This window comes from Heloderma suspectum, chromosome 2 (assembly GCF_057233095.1).
Source record: "Heloderma suspectum isolate Gila_16-S chromosome 2, 16-S_ref, whole genome shotgun sequence".
Classification (NCBI taxonomy): Eukaryota; Metazoa; Chordata; class Lepidosauria; order Squamata; family Helodermatidae; genus Heloderma; species Heloderma suspectum.
Window position 1 is genome coordinate 11,679,518 of NC_139459.1, and position 13,121 is coordinate 11,692,638.

Below are 13,121 nucleotides of genomic sequence, written 5' to 3' on the forward strand. Positions count from 1 at the left end.
TACTCCATCAGCCTTGGCTGACATTTTGGTCAGAATGTGTTTGTTCCTTATATTCATATGTGCTGAAAACAAATAATGGATGGTTGGAATTAATCAATGAGTTCATTAATCACCATTTAAAATGTGTGTGTGGGGGGGGCGTTGGGGTTGGGATGGGAATCAGATTTTTCATCACAGTGATCACCCATGAAAGAGGGGGTTTGTTTGTTTTACTGCTGGTGGACCTGTTGGAACCAATCTCTCTCTCTCTCTCTTAATTGAGGCAGCAAAGTATTGATGGGTTTTCAAACTGTAACTGATTTGTCTGTATTACATTACTAGGAGAAACCACTGTCTTCCTATGAGGGTCTCAAAATATCACCCATGTTCAGATAGTGTGGTGTAGTGGCCAGAGTGTTGGACTGGGAATCAGGAGATCTGGGTTCTAGTCCCCACTTGGCCATGGAAGCTCACTGGATGACTTTGGGCCAGTCACAGACTCTTGGCCCAACCCACCTCATGGGGTTGTTGTTGTGAGGATACAATGGAGGAGGTTTATGTACGCTGTCTTGAGTTCCTTAAGGAGGAAAAAAGGTGGGATATAAATGTAATAAATAAAAATAATAATAAATAAATATTGCATTTAAAATTGCTGTTTCATCAATTAATTAGTTAAAGCAAGTCAGTTAAAATAATAGTAGGAAACATGGATGATTTGATCCTCCAGAGCTACTTTTGCAAATCTATAATGTCAGTATGAATTACATGCGTATAATACGTGTCAGAATTTGTTGTTAACTCGCCTGCCTGCTTTTCTCTTTATTTCTTGTCCCCGCTCCCCGAGCCCCTACAAGCCATTTCTGGAAGGTGAACTGCCATGGGATTTATTGCAATTGAAATTCGTAGAGGATTTTGGAGGGCCTTGGTTAGCCAATCGTGTTTGGAAGTGCTGCTAAACATTTGAGTGCTAAACAAAGCTCACTGGGCAACCTTAGACTAGAAGTGGGGAATCTTTGGCTCTCCAGAGTTACTCAACTCCAACTCCTATCAGCCCCAGTCAACATGGCAAACTATCAGCAATGATGGGAGTTGTCATCCAGCAATATCTGGGAGGCCACATGCTCCCCAACCCTGCCTTGGGCCAATAACCAGGGCTGGCCCGAGACATTTCACTTCCTGAGGCAAAGGATAAAATGGTGCTCCCTTCCCATTCCACATACAGAAGCCAGCTGGAGAGGTAGTTGAATCACTGTCTGTGGGGTAGTGTCCTCTGCCACACTTGAGGACCCCAAGCTAAATTATGGATTGCAGGACAGAGGTTCTAAAGCCCCACAACTCTTTCCTCTAACACCACACTGCTGACCCCCCCATCCTCAGCATCTGGTGCCCCTGGCAGCTGCCTCACTCTGCCAAATAGTAGGGCTGGCCCTGTCAATCACCAACTCTCAACTTTACCTACCTCAGTTCTGAGGTTGTTGTAAGGTTAAAACAGGAAGACGAAGAACTATATATGGCACCTTGAGCTGTTTGGAAGAAAGGTGGGATTCTATCTATCTATCTATCTATCTATCTATCTATCTATCTAATCACAACTGTGACCCATAGTTGGGTGGCTGATGTCAGGTAAGGAATCTACATGTGTTTAACCAGCTAGCTTTGGCCAAAGGAAAGCAGCTGAGAAACCTGAAAGATCAAACATGGCAGCCTGACAGGTCAGAGTAGTCATGTGATAGCCCAACACCGATAAAGGGTTCCGGGTCAAGCTTGCTCATCATTCTCAGCAACTAAGTGTAGCTGCTCCTTATGCTGGCCACAGATTGTCTACTCCCTTATCCCCAGTTTCATAGTCTCACATGGGAGGAGATACATTTTCCACTTTGGAAAATGTATTTTTCCAAAGGTTTTTGGCCCATGCACTTTTTAAAATTGCTTCATCTCTAGGTTCCTGGTACAGTTCAGTTATTACCTTTCCGATGTACTCTTCTAATATACCAGCCTTCCCCAACCTGGTGCCCTCCAGATGTGATGGAATACAACTCCCATCATCCTCATCCAGCACTGCCAGTGGTGATGTTGGCTAGGATGCTGGTAGTTGTTGTCTAGATAACTGGAGAGCACTGGATTGAGGGAGGCTGCTATATCCAATACTTGAAAATAAGTGCCATTGAAACGAATGGAGATTTTTTCCAAGTACTCTGTTTAGGATGGGGTGATTATCCACTGCCCCATTTCATTGCATTAATTTCCTTGATAATACATTAGAGTATCCCCAGTGATACCTCTTCCTACAGATTTTGGATGAGGCTTTCATTGCTTGATAGCTTTGCAGCCATCATTTGCTGCTTTGATCATCAAATGAAAATGACCACAGCTCATTCCCATCCCATTTTGCTTTCATGCCACACACTTCATGAAACAAAAACCCCAGACACCCTATTTATATGGTTCTGAAACTTGCTAATTAAATTACAAGAATGAAATAGGTTTTTGCACGATATTAAAAAATCCAGCACTCTCATTTAAGTGAAAGGCGGGGGGGGGGGGAACTATCAAAGAACCCTGTTAGAGGTCTCCCATTGTCCTCTACATGCACTCATTTTAATAACATCCTCTTCTCCTTACTGTCAGTTCTTGGATGATAAGCAATTATTTTCTTCCTGTAGACATCCTACATGAAAAGTGTCCTGCTGTTTGGACAAAAATATCACACATTTGCCATCCAACAGGAATAAAATGAGTTCAAGTTTTTAATTTAGGATAGAGAACATGCAACAAAACTTCTGCTTGGAGTGGATGTAAGATTGTACTTGGGCTTTCAACTTTTTAATGCAACAGTGACAAAAAGAGTAGCCCATAGCTGGATCTTTCCGAACTTGCTGAAACATAGGTCAGGGCAAGACCTCTGCCACAATGCAACCATCCCATCCAAACCACTCCATTCTGACCACATTTTACATCTGAAAAAGGGCTTGTTTCCCAGCTTTGCCTGTTGCTCATGAGCAAGCTGCAGCCTGTTAGGGTGACTTAGCAAACCCTTTGAGAAATCCAGGCAGGCCTTGCATCAGATGACAAACCACTAAGAAGGTGGCTTAGGTCAGGGTCAGGCAAAATTCCGGCTTGTGAGACCGACTTTGTTTTTTTTTTTTTTACTGGAACTTTTTGATCCACCAATTGGAGTCAATTGCAAAACAGTGGCTCAGAGAGCCAACATACTGTGAGAGTTAAGGAACAGGGATGGGTGAGCATTTCGTTTCCATTTGGCTTTGAGAAGAATTTATTACAATTTTCAAAGTTCTCCATACTCAAGACAAAAAGAACTTGAGATTTTTTAAAAAATGATAATACTTAAAAAAGAAAGAAAGAAATAATGTGAATCCAAAACTGACAGATTCATCCATCCCGGCCCTGGGCTGTAAGAGCTTTGCTCTTAAAAGTCTGGGACTGAAGCCCCGTCTATTCAGCTATTTCAGTGCTGAATTAGGGTTGCTACCTCTTGTTTTTTTCTGAGAAACCCCTCAGCTTTAACAGCGATATGGCAGGCAGGTACATCATAGTCCTGTGGTGCACATAGGGATGTTGTGGGAGTCCGGGTAGGGGGTGAATTTGGCAGACCCCCCCCACTCGGCCTCCTGGACTCCAGTCCATGGATGATGTCACTTACCCACCCCTGCTCTGCTTTGTGTCTGAGCCACTGCACTGTCCTCAGGCACCCGGGGCATGGTGTGTGGGTCCCTGACCTCTCAGTGAGCCAGCATTTTGCATAAAAATCACAGCTCGTTTTTTTTAAAGGCCTTTTTCATGAATGGCGGCCATAAAGTGTCCATTTATGCAAGATTACAGGTTTACATGGTCCATTCATGCCTGTAATATAAAGGCCTTTTACGAAAAAATGCAAGCTGCCATTGTCTTGCAAAATGGCAGTTTGCTGAGTGGTCATGTGGTTGCATGTAGCTCCCCGAGCCCCCCACGGACCACACGATGGTGTGTCCAGGGAGCCAAGCAGGAGCAGGCAGATGGCAGGGGTTTGGTGAGCAGCACATGGCATGGATGGAGGTGAGTCCGTCCATCCCTAGGTGTAGATGTTAAAGGGAGAAAGAAGGAAAGAGAAAAAGAAAGGGAAAGAAGGAAAGAAAGAAAAAGAAAAGAAAAGAAAGAAACAGAAAAAAGAAACTTACATGGAAGTTGTGAAAACAAAAGGAAAAAAGAAAGAAAGGGTGGGAAGGAAGGAAGGAAAGAAGGAAAGAAGGAAAGAGAGAAAGAGAAGAAAGAAAAAAATAGAAAAAGGAACTTACATGGAAGTTGTAAAAGCAAAATTGTATGAAATGTGGTCTAGGATTAGAAGCCCAATTTCATCCTTGCCTTTATTGTTGTTTGTATTTTAAAACATTTATACCCTGCCTTTTCTCTTGGGAGCTCGAGGCATCTGACAATAAAGTCATAAATATAACAATGAAAAGCATCCTTACAGTTTAAAACAGAACCCACTACAGGTTAAACAGTAACAGAAACCCCCCAGATGGTAGCAGAATAATAAACTATAACAGATGTCAAAATATTTAAAATGTAAAGAAAAAGAAAAAGCAAAGACTGATGAAGAGCGCAGTCCTATTCCAATGATTGTAAGCCCCTGAACCTGCAGGTTTGCACTCAGTCATCCTATGCAGGGTGGGCGGAGCGGCAGAGGTGATCTTCGCATCGTCATCATCCTCGCGTCCTGCATTTTTGCTAGATGTGCTTCCCCCCCCCCGTTTGTTGAAAGTGTTTTGGAGGGGGAGGGAAGGAGGCTGGAGAGGCCTCAGGAGAGCTCATAGTCTGGCCTCTCCAGTCTCCTCCCCTCCCCACCCCACCCACCAAAATGCCCCCTTTCCTTCCTCTCCAAGATTGCGCTCCTGACTTCAGAGAGGCAGCCAGCATGATACTGTCCATGCTGGCTGTGAGGGGGAAGGTGGATGGATCTCGGCTTTCCACCTCCAACTTCAGAGTGCTATCTCTGACCTCGGATCTGGGAATCCAAAGTATCCGATGGCCCCTCAAACGCTGCCAAGGGGCCAAAGGATTGCTCCCTACAACAGCAGGTTCAGAATGACATCGTAAATGCCTTCCCAAAATGGATGGTCTTCACCAGATTCCAGAAGGTCATGAGGAAGTGAGACAGCCCTCACATGGAAGGGCATTCCAGAGCCTACATACAGCCACTGAGAATGCCCTCTCCGTAGGCCCAAGAAAGCATATTTCGGGGGCATATCTTGTTGGGATATCGAAGAGGGCCTCTGGAGGTCATCTCAGCTGCTGTGCAGGCTCACATGAGAGGATGTAGCCCTTGAGCTCTCCAGGTCCTAAAACAGGGGTGGACTACATATTGCCCATGGGCCACACCTGGCCCTCCACTGCTAAAGAGCCAATTGTCCTACTGCCCCCCACTGCTTCTACACCACCAAATTTTAGTGACAAGCCACCACTTTGGGCTTTTAAAAGGAGACTCTTTTTCTTCCCTGCCACATCACTATAATGTGGTTGTTTAGTGGCAGTGGGGGTGCATCTCCTGGTGAGGTCTGGCAGGGAATGCTGTCCCCCAACCCCTGAATGTTGCCCAACCCTGTCTTAAAATGTCATTACCACCCAAACCTGTCTTAAAATGTAATTACCAGGACTTTGTTTTGTAACCAGGTGCAGGAACAAAACGAAAGCTGGTGCAGCAACAGAACGAAAGTCAGTGCAGGGACAGAATGAAAGCTGGTTCAGATGTTTCAAAAAGGAGTTGCATGCACCCTATATATGACCCCTATTAACAATTGGACTACTAAATTCTGGACCAGCTGTAGTTTCCAAATACTCAGAATGAGAAAGCAACTCCTTTTCTGTCCTTTGACATCCCACTGGGATCCAAGCCACCAAACTTAATCTGAATAGAAGCTTGCTTGAGGGTTTCAGACAGTTCAGCTAAGTGCCTCTTTCTATTCCTCATCTTAATGGTCTCCCGTGCATCATTATTTACCTATCGTCATGAGTGTTAATGGTGCTGAACACCAGACCATTTTTGCTGGACAAATAGTGCTGTTCACAGTCGAAAGGCACAATGTGAAAATGATACAGTACAGCTCCTCTTGGAGCAGATGCAGAATTGTGTATGGTCAGCTGAGTGCAAATGAGGCATGAGGTGGTAGTTGTTCAAAAATGGATTTTTAAAATAGGCTTGTTTTATTTGCAGGAAGGGAACTTGGTGCAGATTGGCTGACAGGCTCTTCCAGAGCTGCACATTTCCCATGCTTGGAAATGAAAAGACAATCTCTCTGTTGAGGAGAGGGGAGGGCTAACAACCCAGAAGTGGAGCATGAAACACTTATGCAAGAGACCAGTAATGTGTGTGTGTGTGTGTGTGTGTGTGTGTGTGTTTAAATGTGGGCAGCATTTGCTTTGACTGCAGTCCTATGCAGAATTATTTGGGAGTAAGCCCCATTGAGTCAACATGCTTCTGAGTAGGCATGTTTAGGACTGTGCTGTTAGTCCTCATTGAGTTCAATAGGAGAGACTGTCTGATGGATCAATTTGAATTCTACTATAGCCATCCTCCTCTCAGTTTCAGGTTGGGTTACAAAAGCAGAACTCAGTAAAATCTAATTCAGCGTCCAACGGATAAACCTTGCTTTCCTTATCTACAGATATTAATGAGTAGGGATGTCTGAGAAATTCATTTCAGTTCATTTTTTTATCAGGGTTTACTCTGTTCGTACCTTCCAGATCAAACATTGACCTGGATGCAGTCTGCGGTTGAAGTCTGTCAGTTTGTGAGCTTGCACTGTGATTTTATTTATTTATTTTATTAAATTTATCAGTCGCCCATCTGGCCGGTCACCCAGCCACTCTGGGTGATGTACAGAGTGTACAATATTACAGTTTAAAACAATAAAATTCTACAGTAAAAGTATCATATTTCTAAAAATACCCTAACCCACCCCAAATGCCTGCCTGAACAACCACGTTTTTAATGTGCGGTGGAAGCTCATTAAAGAGGGGGCATGGCGGAGTTCTCTAGGAAGGGAGTTCTACAGAGTGGGGGCCACCACAGAGAAGGCCCTCTCCCTCCTCCCCACCAGTCTAGCTGTCCTGGCTGATGGGACAGAGTGAAGGCCATCACATGATTCATGTGATAGTTGGTTTTTTGTACTATTCTTTCCTAGATCCAAGGACACTGATGAATGATGGGAAAGAATATGCAGATCTAGGGAACTGCTGAACTCTCTGGAATGCTGGGACACTATTACTATATCTTCCCCCTCAGGACAGAGAGAAAATGATTCCCTCTCTATTTCACTTTGGTTTCTCTCCCCACCCCCTTTCCTCCAGTGAAAGATTGTGTTTAAATAAATCAGTTTATTCCCTCCTCCCAGTTGCCACCTTCTGCAATACCACTTCCTGCTCCTACAATACTGCATGAAAGGAATTAATTTCCTCTTCATTCATTCTCAAGTAAATACCCAGGGGGAAATTGCCTAATAACCCAGAAAATTCTTGTGAAGAAGTAGTATGTGACAGTATAATTAAAGATTATACCACACAGTTATGGCTGTCTGGACAGTCTAGGATTTATTTATTTAAAATGCATTTATCCTGCTTTCTTAGCATGTACTCAAAGCAGACCATCAGAAAAGTCCCTGTAGGAAGGAAATGGCAACCCACTCCAGTATTCTTGCCAAGAAAACCCCATGGAACGTATCACAAGGCTAAAAGAGATGACGCCGGAAGATGAGCCCCTCAGGTCGGAAGGTGTCCAATATGCTACTGGGGAAGAGCAGAGGGTATTTCCAAGTAGCGCCAGAAAGAGTGAAGCGGCTGGGCCAAACCCGAAAGGACACTCAGCTGTGGATGTGTCTGGCGGTGAAAAGAAAATCCGATGCTGTAAAGAACAATATTGTTTAGGAACCTGGAATGTCAGATCAATGAATCAAGGTAAGCTGGAGGTGGTCAAACATGAGATGGCAAGATTGAACATCGACATCTTGGGAATCAGCGAACTAAAATGGACAGGCATGGGTGAATTTAATTCAGATGACCATCATATCTACTATTGTGGGCAAGAATCCCTTAGAAGAAATGGAGTAGCACTCATAGTCAACAAAAGGGTGGGAAAAGCAGTACTGGGGTACAATCTTAAAAATGATAGAATGATCTCAGTACGAATCCAAGGCAAACCATTCAACATCACAGTAATTCAAGTCTATGCCCCAACCACTGAGGCCGAAGAAGCTGAGGTTGATCGGTTCTATGAAGACCTACAACACCTTCTAGAACTAACACCAAAAAAAGATGTCCTCTTCATCATAGGGGATTGGAATGCTAAAGTAGGAAGTCAAGAAATCACCGGGATAACAGGCAGGCATGGCCTTGGTGTACAAAATGAAGCAGGACAAAAGCTAATAGAGTTTTGCCAAGAGAACATGCTGATCATAGCAAACACTCTTTTCCAACAGCACAAGAGGCGACTCTACACATGGACGTCACCAGATGGTCAATATCGAAATCAGATTGATTATGTCCTTTTCAGCCAAAGATGGAGAAGCTCCATACAGTCAGTAAAAACAAGACCTGGAGCTGACTGTGGCTCAGATCATGAGCTGCTTCTTGCAAAATTTCGGCTTAAATTGAAGAACGTCGGGAAAACCACTAAACCTTTCAGGTATGACCTAAATCATATCCCTGATGAATATACAGTGGAGGTGAGGAATAGATTTCAGGGATTAGACCTGATAGACAGAGTGCCTGAGGAACTATGGACGGAGGTCCGTAACATTGTTCAGGAGGCAGCAACGAAATCCATCCCAAAGAAAAAGAAATGCAAGAAAGCAAAGTGGCTGTCTGATGAGGCTTTACAAGTAGCTGAGGAAAGAAGGGAAGCGAAAAGCAAGGGAGAAAGGGGAAGATATACCCAACTGAATGCAGAGTTCCAGAGAATAGCAAGGAGAGACAAGAAGGCCTTCTTAAATGAACAATGCAAAGAAATCGAGGAAAACAACAGAATGGGAAAGACTAGAGATCTCTTCAAGAAAATTGGAGATCTCAAGGGAACGTTTTGTGCAAAGACGGGCATGATAAAGGACAAAGAAGGCAGGGACCTAACAGAAGCAGATGAGATTAAGAAGAGGTGGCAAGAATACACAGAAGAACTATACAGGAAAGATCTGAATGTCCCTGATAGCCATGATAGTGCGGTCACTGAACTTGAGCCGGACATCCTGGAGAGTGAAGTCAAGTGGGCCTTAGGAAGCATTAGTAACAACAAAGCTAGCGGAGATGACAGTATTCCAGCCGAGCTATTTAAAATCCTAAAAGATGATGCTGTTAAAGTGCTGCATTCAATATGCCAACAAATCTGGAACACTCAACAATGGCCACAAGACTGGAAAAGGTCAGTTTACATTCCAATTCCAAAGAAGGGCAACGCCAAAGAGTGTTCAAACTACCGCACCATTGCGCTCATTTCACATGCCAGCAAGGTGATGCTCAAAATCCTACAAGCTAGGCTTCAGCAGTATGCGAACCGAGAACTACCGGAAGTACAAGCTGGGTTTCGAAGAGGCAGAGGAACTAGAGATCAAATCGCCAACATTCGCTGCATCATGGAGAAAGCAAGAGAATTCCAGAAAAACGTCTATTTCTGCTTCATTGACTACGCTAAAGCCTTTGATTGTGTGGATCACAACAAACTGTGGCAAATTCTGAAAGTGATGGGAGTACCAGACCACCTTACCTGTCTCCTGAGAAACCTGTACGAGGGTCAAGAAGCAACAGTGAGAACCAGACATGGAACAACCGATTGGTTCAAAATTGGGAAAGGAGTACGACAAGGCTGCATATTGTCACCCTGCTTATTTAACTTATATGCAGAGTACATCATGAGAAATGCTGGGTTGGATGAATCAGAGGTCGGAATTAAGATTGCCGGGAGAATTATCAACAACCTCCGATATGCAGACGATACCACCCTAATGGCAGAAAGCGAAGAGGATCTCAAGAGCCTCTTGTTGAGGGTGAAAGAGGAGAGTGCAAAAGCTGGTTTGAAACTCAACATTAAAAAAACTAAGATCATGGCATCTGGCCCCATCACTTCCTGGCATATAGAAGGGGAAGAAATGGAAGCAGTGACAGATTTTACTTTCTTGGGCTCCAAGATCACCGCAGACGGTGACTGTAGCCATGAAATTAAAAGACGCTTGCTCCTTGGGAGGAAAGCTATGGCCAACCTAGACAGCATAGTAAGAAGCAGAGACATCACCTTGCCGACAAAGGTCCATCTAATCAAAGCTATGGTTTTCCCAGTAGTAATGTATGGCTGTGAGAGCTGGACTATAAGGAAGGCTGAGCGCCGAAGAATTGATGCTTTCGAACTGTGGTGCTGGAGAAGACTCTTACGAGTCCCCTGGACTGCAAGGAGGTCAAATCAGTCCATCCTAAAGGAAATCAACCCTGAGTGCTCATTGGAAGGACAGATACTGAAGCTGAAGCTCCAATATTTTGGCCACCTAATGCGAAGAGAAAACTCCCTGGAAAAGACCCTGATGCTGGGAAAGACTGAAGGCAAAAGGAGAAGGGGACGGCAGAGGATGAGATGGCTAGATAGCATCACGGATGCAATGAATATGAACTTGAGCACACTCCGGGAGAGAGCGCAGGACAGGAAGGCCTGGCGTGCTATGGTCTATGGGGTCACGAAGAGTCGGACACGACTGAACGACTGAACAACAACAACAAGGAAGAAGTCCCAAAGAGCTGTCAAAACAATGGAGGGTTTACCGCATGTGAAGGAACAGATCTGTCCTCCATTTTTATATGTAGTTTGGCATTACAATATTATAGAGTTAAATCTTTGTGTGTGTCGTGTGTGTGTGTGTGTGTGCGCACGCGCTAGTCAGTTTCAACCAAAGGTTAATAGTCTATAGGTCAAAAATATTTAGTGAGAATGTAGAGGCCAGGGAGTTTGCTCAAGAAGCCAGGAGGTTATAGAGTTCAACAAAAGGTCAGAGGAAGATAGAGAAAAAAGGGGTTCCCATTCAGAAAATAGTAGAAACATAGTCTGCAGAAATAAACACGAACCTGTCCTCCTGATGGGCTGGAACTGAGGAGAGAAAAGAATTAATTTTAAGAGATAAATTCCAAGGTAAAAAAGCAGATGGGTAGAGAAGCAGAAAGGAAGGAAGGAAGGAAGGAAGGAAGGAAGGAAGGAAGGAAGGAAGGAAGGCAGGCAGGCAGGCAGGCAAGCAAGCCAGCCAGATTCTTAGAGAAAAGAAAGACTCAGAGTTGCTAGAATGGGAGAAATGACTGAGAGAGCTGGACCAATGGCAGCAAGATATTGCTTGGAAGGGACCTGGATAAAACAGGGACACAGATTAGCTGGGTGTATTTATCCCTGGTTGTTTTATCATCCTATAGCTCATAAGGTTCTTATGGTCTGGATTTAGTATCCAGATTTTAGATTTCAGAACTCCCCCCCCCCCTATTTACATTTTTCTCCATTAAAATTTAAACTTCATTAGTTGAAACTCAGTGGTCTGTATGTTGTTGTTGTTGTTGTTGATGTTGTTGTTGGGTTACCTACCCCACATCTAATAGCCAACCCCCACACTGCCTAAAGTAGATACCTGCGAATCAGAGTTTCAAGGCAGGTTTGGTGGAGGCATCGGGGGGAGGGGATTTCTATCTAGTGCCAGCAGAGAAGGCTACAGGAAGGGAATGGGAAGTGGAGTGAGTGTACTCTCTTCTGCTTGTCCTTCCTTCCACTCACAGAACAGGGCACTGCTGGTCCATGACACAGCCATTCTGGAATTCAAGCAAAGAGGCAGAATTGCTCAGTCCCACAGTGCTTAAACATACAATGACTTCTGGAGGGGTATCCATGTTAGTACTGTTGCAACAAAACAACGACAATCAACAGTCTTGTGGTATGTTAAAGACTAACAGATTTATTGTGTCAAAGATTTTGTGGATCACCCATCAGATGCATGGACACTTGCCCTCAGTTGTCAGTAATACAGCCCACATGCAATCTTGTTCCTGAGCAAATGGTATTCAATGGCATACTGAATCTAGCCGGATTCCTGCTGTGCTAATGCACCTTTCCTGTAATGGACAGAGATGGTACTATGGCTTTGTCAGCCCAGACAGACCAGGCCTCTTGAGGAACCTATGGGGCCCTAGGGATGCCAGAGAAATCTGTTTGTAGGGGCGAAGCTTGGTGAGTTTTTGCCAGCCCCCCCCCCCACGCTCTGACTCCGACTTGCTCAATCAGAAGCTGACTCATCTCGGTGTGTGATGCATTGGGCCAGCTCACAGTTTGGTAGGGATGTACAAAAGTTCCGCCATGGATCTCGGGGAGGCCGAATGCCAGCACATTCAGCCCCCCGAAATTGGTGGCGGAACAGCCTGCCCCCCCGCCCCCCCCCCCGGGATGAGACTTACCTTGGGCGGATCTTCCTGGCAGCAGCGGCTGCGGTGGTGGTTCGGAGGCGGCGGCTGCGGTGGCCGGTCTTCTGACCGGCTGCTGCCACCGCCATTTCCCGTAAAAAAAAAAAAGTGATAGGCTACTAGGGATGTACGAAAGTCACTTACCTTTTTGCAGCTTGGCTTCGCGGTGGGGGGGAGGCGCTTCGCTTCTCCCCCTGAAGTTCAGGCGAGGGGGGAGAGGCTTCCCGCCTCATCCAGCCGAAATTCAGGCCGGGGGGGAGGCTTCCTGCCTCGCCCGGCTGAAATTCAGGCCGGGGAGAAGTGCCCCGTCTCCCCGGCCGCGAAACAAAAAGTAAAAAAAAAAGACCCCATGATAGGCTATGTGATGATTTACGTAGCCTATCACGGCTAGATTTCCAAAGTCAGCCATGATAGGCTACGTAAATTGTCACGTAGCCTATCACGGGTGACTTTGGAAAAAAAAAAAGTGCGTACGCAAATGGCGGCTCCCATGGGGACCGCCATTTGCCTTCCTTATTTTGACACATCTAGTCTACGTAAAGATTTACGTAGACTACGGCGAAAATAAGGGCACGCTATTTGCAAATAGCGTTGCCCTTATTTTCGCCGTAGTCTACGTACATCTTTATGTAGACTACCCGGGACCAAATAAGGAACGCAAATGGCGGCACCCGTGGGCGCTGCCA

General features: G+C 45.1%; 1 protein-coding gene and 1 long non-coding RNA gene across 2 annotated transcripts in view; one reads left to right on the forward strand and one right to left on the reverse strand.

The window, feature by feature from the left end:
* RIT2 (Ras like without CAAX 2) overlaps nt 1-13,121 on the reverse strand; it is a 410,019-nt gene that overhangs the window by 123,805 nt on the left and 273,093 nt on the right. The gene's annotated exons all lie outside the window — the stretch shown is intronic.
* LOC146351915 (uncharacterized) overlaps nt 1-13,121 on the forward strand; it is a 50,908-nt gene that overhangs the window by 20,338 nt on the left and 17,449 nt on the right. The window lies entirely within an intron of this gene.